The 8834-nt window shown below is 38.4% G+C and overlaps 1 protein-coding gene across 1 annotated transcript in view; it reads right to left on the reverse strand.

Annotated features, from left to right (window-relative positions):
• ROBO2 (roundabout guidance receptor 2) overlaps positions 1 to 8262 on the reverse strand; it is a 1654780-nt gene extending 1646518 nt beyond the window's left edge. The window contains exon 1 of the mRNA XM_067739210.1: positions 8051 to 8262. The gene's annotated coding sequence lies outside the window, so the exon portion shown is untranslated. The remainder of the gene's footprint in view (positions 1 to 8050) is intronic.
• Between the last annotated feature and the right edge of the window lie 572 nt (positions 8263 to 8834).

Below are 8834 nucleotides of genomic sequence, written 5' to 3' on the forward strand. Positions count from 1 at the left end.
CTGATGCCCCTGCTATTTTGGTTCTATATAACTCTGTACTTTTGAATGAGTCAGGTTTTTTTGAAAAGCCCTGACTACTATTCTTGGAAAAGCCATCATTTCTTCTGTAAGGTTTATAATAGCAAACATCCATTAGGTCTGGTAATCAAACTGAAGAGAAAACTAATCATATTATTTTAATATTAATAATAACATCATTTACCATCCTCAAATCTAGTGCTATGGATAAGTTGTCCACCCGAGACAGTTGGTTGCATGAGCAACACAAGGAAGGCAGCCAGCAGTCTTATACCCACAGCGAGACACGTCCACACACACTTGCTGCCACAGCCAAAGTAATGCCATATGTCCTCAGTGATGTGGGTGGACAAAAGTAACAGCTAGCCTGCTAAAGAGGGCCATATGTACAAGCAACCTATCACGCCATCCTCTTTACTTACGGTTGCCGAAAACTCAGTCGAAGTTCTTGCTTAGATGAATAGCATGGCTGGAGAAGATGCCTCCGCAGTAATAGAAAAAGACCATTTATTGTACAACTACTGTATCTCTGGGCACGGAAGCTAAAAATATCCTTGTGCATTACTCTTCTTATTAAGACTTACTTAACCCTCAGCAGAGTTCCTTAGTCAAATCTTGACTTCCCTCAATAATGCGTTTGCATGTACATGCAAAAGGATAGATGTGCAGTCCCCTATCAAAAATGACCATTCATAATCATCCTTGTTTAACTCCATGTTATACAAACTTCTCTTTTACTTTTGCCTGGGTCTCCATAAAAATTCATTGTTTCTTTGACATTAAAAATATTAAAGACAGCGAAAAACACTTTAAAACTTAAGAGTATTTGAACTAGTTTCTGGAAAGCAAGGAGAGAGCTATAAGGCAAAACTGTATTCTACATACATTACCTTTTACAAAGTAAAAAATAAACATGGATTTTGGATGATTATAATAGCTTTGTGTCTAAACAAGGGTTTCCTTTGGAGTTTCCACAACTGCAAAGACCATTCAGCTATTGTACTGATAATACAATTTATAGTTTTAAGGTCATTCTTAATACTGTGATCAGATAATTTATTTTTCTTTTAATGGCTTCTTTTGACAAATGAGGGAGCTTTTAGAAAGGACAATGCTCCCTGCACAACAACCAGTAAAGCATGTCACATCCATTTACACATAATTTTAAGAAAAATGAAAGACAAATTTGTGAGGCAGCAAGAATTCATTTGCATTAAATTAATGTGAACAGGCCATTTCAAGTTCCCTTTGGCAACAATGGTAGGGGGGAAAAATAAATCCATCTCGTGCAACAGTCCTCTTCTGGGTTACAGAAAAGATTTGAAAGCTAACATGACCATCATTAAATTTCTCCTGGAAGTCTACAATTAGTACATATAACTCATGAGGTAAACTATTCACAACGCACATTTAGGAAGAGCACCAATTATTATGGAACCACTGTCTGACATCCCCCTGAAAATTATGTCCTGCCAAGTTTTAAAAGAGAACCAAGCTTTCCATGGATTCTTTTATGGATTTGGCTTTGTACACAAGAGCTAAACGTCATATAAGTAAGAACCATCATAGACACTGCCCTATGTAATTTAAACCTAAGTAATCCAGATGTTGCCCTTGATAGACTATGGATTTAATTAATAGTTTTGACCCTAGAAGTGCACATAATTCCACCTACATTTTACTAACACTAGATTTAATAATTTAAACGGTGTTTAATTGATTAGCATCTTTGTTAGGAAAAGTCTCCATCAATATCTCCTAAAGGATTTTTTAAAAATCCCAAATGCACATTGCTTTTTCCATGGGGAAGCAAGAACATGATTTTCAGGGTCTCAGAGCACAAAAATACTATTCCCATTTGTGGTTGCTGGATAATAGCCTCCCAAAGCTGTTCTTCTCCTAATCCCCAGACTCTGTGAATGTATTATCTTACATAATCAAAGAGAATGTGCAGATGTGACTGAGTTAAGTACACTGAGATGGGAAAATTATCCTGGATCATCAGGTGATCCCAACGTAATCACAAGAGTTCTTGCAAGAGGGATGGAAGAGAATTCAGAGTTGAGAGGAAGATGCAATGTAGAGACAGAAACAAAAATAGGAGAAATGCACCTTGAAAATGCAGGAAGGGGCCATAAACCAATGAATTCAGATGGCCACTAGAAGCAGAAAAAGGCAAGAAAAGGAATTCTCCCTTCGAAGCCTCCAGAACAAACCAGCCCTGTAGACATCTTGACTTCAGCCCAGTGCAACTGATTTTGGAACTCTGACCTCCAAACTATAAGACCATAAATTTGTGCTGTTTTAAGTCATTAAGTTTGTGGTAATTTCTTAGATCAGCAGTAGGAAACTAACACACCAGTATAATAAGCAAAGGAACGAAAATGAAAGAGTGATGAATTTGAGAGATCCTGGAAAAAAATGGGGTATTAAACTCAGTAACAGGATTTATCTTGGTAACTGTATTATATATTACTTGTCTATATGAGCCACATTATTGATATCATTATCATGACCATACAGTCAATATGAATACACCAGTATGTCTAACTTAGAGATGAAATTTTTCTGTTTCAGCCTTTTTTTAATCCCATACAGAAAGCCTTGAGCAACGCTATATCTGATGAAGCTAGTATCTTCACTTAAGAATCTTCCTATTTAGCAGATAAGTTACATCCAAAATTAAATCCTATTAAGCCAGTCTGGGAACAATACCTAGAAGATTCAAACATTACTTTCCAAGAACACCACCTACGCGTGAGTGTGTGATGTTACCTCTGCCAACAGAATCAAAGTTAATTTGAGAGATTTTCAGAGCAATATTAGAAACATTGTGTGCATTTTTTCCTCTTGTTAAAAACAAATCATTGCCCAACTCTCCATTATACTTATGTTAATAGGATGAAGTCCACACATGAATTTTGCTACCACAAATAGAAAACCACTTAAACAGAAAAATCTCACTTATTGCTGAAAGAATGACAGTACAAAACTGTCAAGGGTGGGAAGGAGTAAATGCTGTATGGGATAAATATTTCCCTTTTCTTATCAAAACTGGTCCCGAGACCTAGCATGCTTCTCTTCAAAAGCTTAAGCACAGTAAAAGTTATAAAAATACTTTCTTCAACTCTTCTAGAGCTTAATGATTACAGAACATCAGAAGAGAAGCAGGAGATGGGAATGTCTTGTACAAGACTGACAAGGAGTTTGAAAAGAGAAATATGAAACTGGAAAATATGTAGAATATCTCCACAGCAATATGTGAACGGGCAGGAAAAATACTTACTGAATGTCTACCACGTGCTAAGTCTCTTACATAAATGATTCTATTGAATCTCTTTAATATACTAATGAAAACTCTACAAAACAGGCATTTTATTCAGTTTATAGATAAAGAAAGGAGAGTACAGAAAGGAAACTTGATCAATGTCACACAACTAATAAAAGGCAGAACTAGGGTAAATATCACGGCATTAATAAAACTGGCAGTCTCAGCCTAATTGGACCTGGAACTACACTAAGAAGCAAAACATGAACAAAGAATCTATAAGTTAGATACTATTTATCTCCCTGTTTCATAGAAGAAGCAACTGAGGGGAAGAGAGGCTACATCATCTGTTTCAAGCTCACACAGCTAGCAAGAGACAATTTCAAATCCAGGTGCGTAAGACATTTTATTACTCCAAGATACATATGCATTATTTCCAGGATTAGCTGAGATAATTCTTGCTAACCCTAAGTGAATGTCTGACACTTGATAAGTGTGTTATAATTTAACCTTATTATTATTTAGTACGGGAATTATTAAACTACTTCATTTGTCTTCTGCAATTTCACTGCTCGTTCATATCACAGTTCTCCAAGAAAAACTAAGTTCAACATATGTATCCTTTTTGGTTGCAAATTTTGGAGCTCAAGTAATAAATGGCACATCACACTAAACTGCTAGTTTAGTTCAGAATTTTAAAAAAAGGAAATTCTTCACTCGGTAAAAAAACAATTGGGTTGTTCGTTTCCATACCTTCAGTACAGCTCATTAATTGTATATCTGTATAAAAAAGCATAATTTTCTGTAATTCTTCCTATGCTTAAATAATACATTTAAAGATTTGATTCAACAAATCAGAATAACCCATGAATTATACATGACAAAAATTTTTGTTCAGTGACTTTTTTTTCTTTGCTATAATGCTGCCCATTTTCAGAATTAAAAACTTGCGTTAAAGTCAACATCCTAAGACCAATTTCTCCACCTTCTCTTATTAGTCGTGAATAAAAGATGTTTGTCCAAAGTTACCCTGACATTGAAACAACTGCAATGAATACTGTGGTTGCCAACCATGTCCACTGTTCATATGTCTCCGTATTTTTCTGCATTAAATGTCCCATAATATTCCCTTATGCCATCAGTGTCACCACAAAGGGCAATCAGGGATGAAGTTCACAATGAATGTATATATACTAAAATTTAAGATGTTCAATCATCTTCCTGGTATCTCATGCCTCCTCTGAACTATTCATGTTAACATGAGCAACCAAGTGCTGAACATGGCCCTTACAGGAAAGCAAAATCCAAAATTCCATTCACACCACTGCAAATTTTTAACCAGTTTCTTGACCCAATGTGCATCACATATGTGAAATAAAGAATTCACTTTCATAAGTGAATGTTCATTATACTCCTATAACAAGATCTGTCCCTACTCTACCCACACCTCCTCAGCACTCACTATTCTCATGCATATGGGTCAAACAATGTCAAGGATAAGCAGTGACTCTGCCCAAAGGCTTTCTTGCATCACCAGAGCTATCTCAGCTTGTGCATATGGTTTTCCAGAAATTCTAGGCCATTAATGCCCCCCCAACCCCATTCCTAGAGCAGCCCTTAATCAATGATGGGAAATTATGGAAAGAAACTACCCCATCCCCTCGACCCGTACATACTCTGCACTGTCTCCCATATTTCCCCAACAGGATCGAGTCCCATTGCTCATCTTATTTCCAACTCCCTATATTGCACAGAAACGACTAGAAGCTGACTAGGCATTTTACTGCACTGTGTATGCAAATCTCTCTTGATCAAGAATGTCTGTAGATAAATATTTCTGGGTAAACATGTACAATGGTCCTCATTCTTTCCTGAGGGATAAAATGATGTATCTCTTCTTGTCCTCCTCTGTCCTCCCTTCCTTGCTCAGCTGTCTATCTGAAAAAATTGCAAAGGAAGAGAAACAAGGCTTTGATCAGCACTCTCAAGAGGACCCCTTCTCTCAGAAAGGTTAAAACTACGGGAAGCCTCACACACACCCTGTTGAGCTGCTCTGTAGGTTCTGAGAGAGGAGGAGATGTCGAGATTTGAGAAAAATCATTTAAGCCATCCTGTTAGTGCCAGAACCTGAGGGGAACTGGTCAGATGGTCAGGAGTCATAGAACTTATTATCCAGATTCATTCAAGAACACCTGAGTGATGCGTATACATGGACTCCTGCAATCAGATGTAAAGTTGCATACCACACCTTTAGTTCCCAAAGTCAGCGATTAATGCTATGTGTGTAACATGGAGAAAGAATTTCAAAGTATATGAGACTCCAAGAAGTTCTCTGTCTAGTATTCACTGCTCCGGCTCATTTTCTTCTCATATGCCTACACTGTCTGCTGAGCGTACACACACACACACACACACACACACACACACACACAACACCTCCTCGGGGCAGAAAATTGCAAACTGTCTTTGAAACTCAAATGGACTCTTCAAGGGCCAACGTACAGCAGAGTTTTACCACTTAAGCATGAAAAGGAAAAAGCTGAATCAAGGTTATAGGTTTTTTCACTCCCACAAGAGCTATAATGAGCTTCTTTTGAACCAGACTATATCAGACATTGAAGCACTCATGATATATACAGCATGGGAAAATTTTTATGAATGTGGTCACATATTAAAATATAAAACCATTCAGTTCCTAACCCTCCTCTTCTCATGAATCCTATATTATACATACACTATCTGCCGTGTTCTCAAGGAATCTTAGAGACTGTTCATTGTCAAGCCTGGCAGTTTACTCTGAAAGCAGCTGTAGTTTCAAATACACACTAAGAAGTTTTAAAATGCATCTAAATGTGGACAGTCTTCTATCTGGATTATAAGCCATAAATTACTCCCAAGAACATCCTTAGTATAATATTGAGTTTGCCTTTCAATCTACTCTTATTAAGGAGGACACAACTGTTAGGAGTTAAGTAATTGTTTGACGGTGAGGAGAGTATAACTCGGCACAATTATATTAAAGTATCTTTTATATAAAAAAGTGAAACTAGTCTGAATAAATAACCAGAAAAATAATGAGAAACATTTTAAGGTATTTCACATAAGTCATACTCATATATCACTATTACAAAAGTCCCAACCAAAAGCAGCTGTGCATATTTTGGGAAAAAGAACTGAATTTTAAGTTGAATAACTGAGTCTTAAATTCCTGATTTATAACATAATCATTATAGAAATTTAGGAAAATTAATCCCACTATGTCACAGTTTCTTCACCTGAAAAATGGAGCTAACATTACTGTTCTCTCTAAACGCTACAAGATATTAGAAATGGAATATATGTGAAGGAACCTGGCTTACAGCTGTAGACATCAAGAAAAATTTGTTAAACCCAGGTTGATGTTAAACTAAAAGAAGAGCAAAGTAAAATATTATATTTTAATTACCAAAACTTGAGATGCATATGTCTCAATGTGAAAAACCAGTAAGCTCTCTTTCAAGCATAAAATGACACTGGGCCCTTGTAGAGAGTTTAGTAAATATCTGAAAGATATTTAAATTTCATCCACAAATTTGGGTTCTAATATTTACTTGCTAAATTTATAATTTGTATACTTCACTACTATTAAAATGCACAGTAGCCCATATGACTAATTGTATGCCCACCAATTCTACTAAAAAGTATCCAGTGAGGTCCATGGAGTAAGTACTGAATCCAAAAACAAAAATAGCTACCCCAACTACCTAAAAGCAAACATTTAGAACACTCTTGTGACCATGAGGGTTATAAACTAATGCTCCTCGTAAGAAAGTAACTTCTAAACCAAATAAACTCATAACACATTTTAGGGATTTTGCTGCTCACATACACACACACATATTAGATTTTTTAAAATGAAGCAAACGTGCAAAAAATTAAGAAGTTCTGTGGGAAGTGTTCTTAATTTCATATCCACAATTTCTTCATCAATCCCTTTCCCCAAAGTCCTTCCATGAAAATAAACTTGCTCTCCTCTTAATGTGAACTCATCACTTTTCCCATTTATTTGCAGAATGAGAAATATATTACCTGTCAGTCCGACACTTAGAAGTTGTGCTGTTAAAGAAATCCAAAATGGTAATAACTTTGGAACAAAGGATGAAGAGGAGATGAGTGAATCAACATGGCTTTTAAGCTAAGTTGCCATCACACTTCAGAGCCTGTCTAGACAGCCTTAAGTTCCCTGTCTTTTAAGAAGCTTACGGAGGGTACAGAGCAAAAGAACCTCCAGTTACTCGAGAGGTTTACCCTCTGGGAAAAATCAGGGAAAAAGAAATACCACTCCCCACTTAGAGGGCAAGGTTTCCCTGTCCCCTTGTGTACTCAGACTCCCTAACTCCACACCTCTGAAATGCTTTGACTTGGCTTAGAAAACTGGGCATGAGCTAAAAAGAAGGCAGACAGAAGGACAAAATGGGCTGCCAGGAAAACAAATGACTGTCTAGAAAGCTTACATATAACGCGTGCATTTGGGGACATTTTTTAAAGCCCAGTCCCTTCAGGTGAATTCCTTCCAAATCCCCCCATCCTTGCCGCGAGGATCACAACCCCCCACCCCTCACTGCCTATCCTTTCACCCTCAGCCTGTGTGGCCAATGCCGAGACCAGAATGCCTGTGACTTTGTGAAATACTGCAAAGCCGCCAGCGCTTGAAAAGCGGCAAAACCTCAACAATTCCAAGCCTGTAGCTCTAGACCTTTCAGTACATCCCTCTGCTTAACTCACCTGGAGTCAGGTCTAGCCAGCAGCCTCCGCCCAGAGGAACTGGGAAGCAAGCCGGGAAGCTCAGCAGCGTTTGCCTGAATAATGAGGGCAGCGGAGCTGAGCACCTACCCCCGGACCTGCTGCTTTGGTTGCTCCCGGTTTTCTTCCACTCCCCACCGAGTCCTCCTTCCTTTTCTCTCTTCTTTCCTCCCCCGTCTGCCGCTACTGCACTCCCTCTTCCGAGCAGCGGCGCAGAAAGCGGAGTCCTCCCGCCTCCCTCCTCCAGACGCACGAGCTGTCCGTGGTGCTAATCAGGAGGCTCCCAGCTCCTCCCGGGCAGGCAGGCGGTGCGCAAGTCCCCCGCGCCTGACACTGCAATCCCAGGAGCAGAGCTGCAGATATGCCTTACGCGCCACCGGAGAAATGGGCTGGAGGAGGCGACCAGCTGCACCCCATAGCATCTAACATTCCCTTGTCGGTTTAAACGATCAATAACCTCAGACTTCTTCCTAAACATATCCAGTAATTCACATATGCCAAAAAGTAAATGAGTGGTTTGAGGACATATGTGTACTAGCATTATTCTTTGTACAGAGATAGTAACTTGGCTAGAGTCTGGGACTAAAAGTCCAAGGAGTGGTTATTTTGACCCATTTGGAGTGTGCTTGGGGATTTCTAACCCAAACTAGCAATCTACTAGTCATGATAACATAGATTCCTACAGAAAGGCAACCAATACTTATTAAATATCAGGCTCTTTATTTAATAACCTCATTTCCCTCCAAGTTAATCTTTACTACAATTC

The sequence above is a fragment of the Pseudorca crassidens genome, chromosome 5 (assembly GCF_039906515.1).
Source record: "Pseudorca crassidens isolate mPseCra1 chromosome 5, mPseCra1.hap1, whole genome shotgun sequence".
NCBI classification, from domain to species: Eukaryota; Metazoa; Chordata; class Mammalia; order Artiodactyla; family Delphinidae; genus Pseudorca; species Pseudorca crassidens.